Below are 5607 nucleotides of genomic sequence, written 5' to 3'. Positions count from 1 at the left end.
TTTGTATATGACTTTTATTGAATTGGGCATTTTCCTTTCTAATTCTATCTTCTTGAGAATCTTTATTAAGAATGGGTGTTGGATATTATCAAATGCTTTTTTGCATCAATTGATATGATCATATGGCTCTTGTTTTTTTCTTTTTGATGTGGAGGATTATGTTAATTGTTTTTTTGAATGTTGAACCACCCCTGCATCCCTGGTATGAATCACACTTGGTCATGATGTATTTTGTATGTTTTTGGATTTTATTGGCCAAGATTTTGTTGAGAATTTTTGCATCTAAGTTCATGGGAGATATTGGTCTGTAATTCTCTAGCCTTGTGGGGTCATTTCCTGGTTTGGGTATCAGGGTTATGCTGGTTTCATAGAATGAGTCTGGGAGTTTGGTGTCTGTTGGGTTGGTGTCAGCTCTACTCCGAAAGCTTGGTAAAATTCTCCTGTGAAGCCATCTGGACCAAGGTTTTATTTATTTGGGAGTTTCTTGATGACTTTTGCTATGGGTTTGTCAAGTTCTCAATGTCCATATGTGATAATTTAGGGAAAGAATGATTTTCCAGGTAATTGTCCATGTCCTCCATATTATTGAATTTGGTAGAATACAGTTAGTCATACTACTGCATAATTAATCTTTTAATTTCATTAGGGTCTGTTATGAGTCCCAATTTTGCATCCCTAATTTTAGATATTGGCATCTACTCCTTCTTTCTTTTGTTAAGTTTGCTAGCGTTTTCCAATTTTGTTTATCCTTTCAAAGAACCAACTTTGCTTTCTCGATTTCCCCCCCGTTGTTCTTCTGTTTTCCAGTTCACTTATCTCTGCTCTAATTTTTATGATCTCCTTTCTCTTGAAAGTTGGAAGGATTATGCTATTGAATCCTTTCTAACTACTGGAGGTATTGGGTTAAGGCGCTGACCATAATTCTCTCCTCATTTTCAAGTATGTGTTTATTGCAATAAAGTCACCTATTATAAAGGCCTTTGCTGCATTCCATAGGTATTGTCATTCTCCTTGGTTTCTAGGAACTTCCTTATCTTCTCCCTATTTTGGGCAATTACCTATTCTTTTTTCAGAAGTGTATAAGTGAGTCTCCAAGTGTTTGTTTTTTTATTCGTTGTGTTGTTGATTTCTAGCGTTATGGTGCTGTGGTCAGAGAAGATGTACCTCTTGTATAACTTATTTTTCTCCCTCCCCCATAACTTCTATGTGTTTGAATTTTCTCAGGTTTGCCTTATGTCCCAGCACCTGGTCTATATTCAGTTTTTTTTATTTTTGCTGTTGGTTGGAGAGCTCTGCAAGTGTCTAGGAGTTTGATTTGCCCAATTGTGTTAGTCAGCTCTTCACTTCACCTTCTTTATTGACTTTCTTACCTGCTGATCTATCTTTCTTTGACAGTGGTGCATTGAAACCACCTACTATAATTGTTGATCCGGTGATTTCTCTTTTCATCTCTGAGGATTTGGTTAATGAATTTCAGGGGTCTATATTTCGGTGCATATATGTTTATTATGCTTATGGGTTCTTGGTCTATTGATCCCTTGAGCCTTATGTAATGCCCATTCTTATCTCTCTTTATATGTATCGTGTATATTGAGGTCTATTTTGTTCGAAATTAGCTTTGCCACCCATTCTTTATTTTTCATTAGCTTGATAATATTTTCATCATTTTTTGACTCTTGTTCTATTTTTGTCAGTGAGTTTGAGATATGTCTCTTAAAGACTGCAGATTGATGGATTTTGCTGTCTAATTCAGTCTGCTATTCTTTGTGCTTTCATAGGTGCATTTAGACCAAAATCGTTCAGTGTGATTATCTAAATGGAGTTCAGTTGCAGTCCTCATATTATTTGTTTGTTGTTTTCCTTTCTTCTCCTTCATGGGGCGGTGTGTGTATGTGAGGAGTTTATTCTTGTCTTCACTTCTCCATTAGATCTGTAATGTTTTGGGTCCTCGTTTCAGTGTGTTGGGTTCTGGGTGGTGTTACATCCTGTGATAGCCTCACACTATGTGCTGCACTTTTGGTTTTCTGCCCATAAAAAATTGGGAAGCATATTCTGTCATGCTGGTTTTATTTTGTGAATTTTCTAAATTTTTCCTTATTTGAGAAAACTTTTATTTCATTTTCAGATTTGATGGAAAGCTTTGCTGGATAAAAGATTCTTGGATTGCAATGGTTGTCTTTCACCTTCTAGAATGCATTGCTCTAGCTTCTTCTTTCATGGTCTCTGCAGAGAGGTCTGAGCTTATTCTCATCTGTTTCCTTTTAGATGTGACTGCTTCTTTCTCTCTAGCTTCTGCAATGATTCTTTCCTTTTTCTTGAAATTGAATAATTTGACTACTGCATCTTGACGTGTTTTGGAGAGAGTTTAATTTAATTGGTATTCTCTCTGCTTCCTGAATGGTTATCAGCTTTTCCTTTGTGATATTGGGGAAATTTTCTTTCAAGAATCTCCTTACAATTTTTAGTGTAGGCTTATTTTTTCCTTCTTGTTCATGTACCTCAATAATTTAAATACATTTTTTTCACTTCATGAAATCCCATATCGTTCTCAGGCTTTCTTCAATTTCTTTTGCTTTTTGTTTGATTTTTCTCTAATTTGATGAGTTCTCCTTTCTTATCTTTGAGATCACTTATTCAGTTTTTTCATTCTATTGTTGAAATCAACCACCTTTTCCTTCTGTTTATGTGATGTTATTCCTTAACTCCTGGACTTCCCTTTGGTGAGGATTATAGAATGTTTTCTTCACCATTAGTTTTCAGGATTGATTTCTCAATTTCTTATATGATCCTAAATAATATTCTCATACATTCTTTGTCTGACAGTTCAAGGTTTGATTCTTCTTGTAAAACTTTGAGTTTGGGTCATCTTCTGATACTGATTTTTATTTTTCTAAAATTTTTATGGTAGATTCTGGTATAGGATGTTGTTTGTATCTTATCTTGGTTGAACTGAAGGTGGTGCACAGTCTTTGGGTATGTGTAGGGGGAGGGAAGACTAGTTTCTTAGTTTAGGGAAGGATCAGATAGGTCCTGGAAAATGTATTGTGTGTAGACGAGGAGGGAGTGCAAGTTGAGTGAGTTGAAGGATTAGGGTATAGAATCTCTGAAGTAGGTTTTTATTGGTGGCATTAATCATAGGAAGGCTTCCCATTATGTATAGTAATGTTTACTGAGTTGGAGAAGGTGGTTATGGGAGATGTGATGTTACTTGGTAAGCTAAAGGAGAGTGTGTGTTCCTGAGGTGGAGGGAACACGTTATAGAGGTTATGGTGGTTGAGGTAAGGAAGGGGTATATTGAATCTACCAGTTGTCTGTATCAGCCCTGTATATTATGTAAGGAGCATGCAGTCTTTCCATTATTGTGCTTATAACAATGGAGCCTGCACAACTCAAATCAACCCACTCCTTACTTTTGTTCCTAGAGTGGAAATGGGCTATGGATGGATGGATGGATGTCCCGGGGCAGAGAGGCTTCTGATCAGAAGGCATTCTGGCTAAGGACAATGGGCCCCGGTTCCTTAGGCTACCTAATCTGTGTCAGGAAAGCCACTGAGAAACCCAGAAATGCCAAGTTCTGTATCTTCTGGCAGGGTAAGGAGTTTTGTGTTTCCTTTCTCAAAAGAAAATAGGAACAAATCTAACAACCTCCTGGAGTCAACTGTGCTGTGAGTTCCAGTCTTGCATCTGTCTCTGGTGGAGATCCTTCTCCAACTAGCTGGGGCTATCCATATGCAGAGTTTGGTTGCACCCCTGCCACCAGGGGAGGGAGCAGACTTGACTGGGGACTATCTCCAATGGTAATGCTACTGTATGGGTTGCCATAGGTTCCAGTGGCCAGGGTCTCCAGGAGTCCACGTGGGTACACCCCAAGTGGTAGACTGTCCTGGGCCAGCTCCTCATACTGGTGAGCCACTGATGGGGTATGTGGCATTGAGGGGTAGGGCTGGGAGTTGCCACCCACAGACAAGGAAGGCAAAGCTTAGGTGGGTGCTGTGAAAAGAGAATGTGTGCATGAGGAGCATAGCTGTGCTGTTTATTGAAGAACTCACCAAAGAATCCCGGGATGCTATGAGACACATTCTCACATCCTGGCCCCCAACTTGACCTCCTCGCCCATAAATCTGGTGGTCACACAGCAAAATCTTCACACAAGTGATCCTACATTGGCACCATATTCTAAGAAGTCCTCCTGAACATCTTTACTGGAGTACAGTGCCTCATCTTTCTCCTATAGAGCAGATGATAGGTTTTGAAACACGGACCTCATGGTTAGCAATCCAAAGACCCTCCAGCAATGCCGCACGGACTCCCTCACTATGCCAGCAGAGCTCCTAATATACGCACTGTCTTCACAAGATTGTGTCTTTTATCTGGTACCTGCATGCCTTTGAGTTTCAGGCCATTTTCCCGGTGGTTAAAAGTATGACTCGAACTTGATCACTGCCATCAAGTGAATTCTGACTTTTATAGGATAAAGTAGAATTGCCCTTATGGGTTTCTGAGACGGGAATTCTTTACAAGAGTCAAACCTCCTCTTTCTCCCAAGGAACAGCTGGTTGCGTTGAACTATGACCTGGCCGATACTCGCCCAACACACACCCACCACACCGCCAAGACTCCTTATAAATTCATGGCTATAGTTCCAGAGCTGCACTTTCATGTGTGAGATATTTAATTTCTTATTCAAAATCTTGAAATGCCACTGATTTATACTTAAAAATGCCAGTCTCTGTTTTACTGTTAATTGTATTATTCAATCAAAATCCCATTGCCAAAGTGGTTTTGACTTCTAGCACCTCTGTAGGACAGAATAGAAGAGTCCCTTTTATTCCAGAGTTCTCACAGTTGTGAGCTGATACCCACTGTCCCCAGGGCCTCACAACCCCCATTTTCTCTATTATAATCTACTCATCCACCAAAATATCATCAGAAACAATGATCATCAAGTGGATTCTGGCTTACAGCTCTATAGTCAGCTGACAGCAGACAGCAATGTCTTTCTCCCTTGTGGGGGCTGTTGGATTCTAAACTGCCAGCCTTTTGCATTAGCAGACTATTGCTTAACCACTTAACAGGGCTAAGTAAATTCTTCATTGCATTATTTTAAGTTTGTAAACAATTTCATAAGATTCAAATTAACTCACCAATACTGATATATAAAGTCCCTGCAATGAAGGATTATATTTGTTTGTTGATTTTCCTTTGTTTTCTGTTATACAATTTCCAGCAACTAGAATAGGCTTTGATATACTCAATATTTAATTAAATGTCTTTCATATGTAGAATAATTGTAACTAATATGAGAAGAAAGAAAAATCAAGACTAATAGACACAGTTTAATTAGCAATGAACACAATGACAAAGATTCATTGAGTACTGCTATGTACCAACCACTGTGTTCAGATTGTATGCATACTGTTTCACTTCAAGCCTATGACGTGGAAGATATTATCTATCTTATATGGTAACTTAGATATATTTAACAACTTCCCAGAAAGGGAACTAGTAAATTGATCTAGTAATCTAGAAAACAACACTTCCTCTATCTCCCAGTAGTCATTCTGTACACTATTTTTTGCTATCATTATTTAGCACTTTTCTATTGAC

The sequence above is a fragment of the Tenrec ecaudatus genome, chromosome 6 (assembly GCF_050624435.1).
Source record: "Tenrec ecaudatus isolate mTenEca1 chromosome 6, mTenEca1.hap1, whole genome shotgun sequence".
In the NCBI taxonomy this organism is placed as follows: domain Eukaryota; kingdom Metazoa; phylum Chordata; class Mammalia; order Afrosoricida; family Tenrecidae; genus Tenrec; species Tenrec ecaudatus.
Note: the sequence above shows the minus strand (reverse complement) of the source record.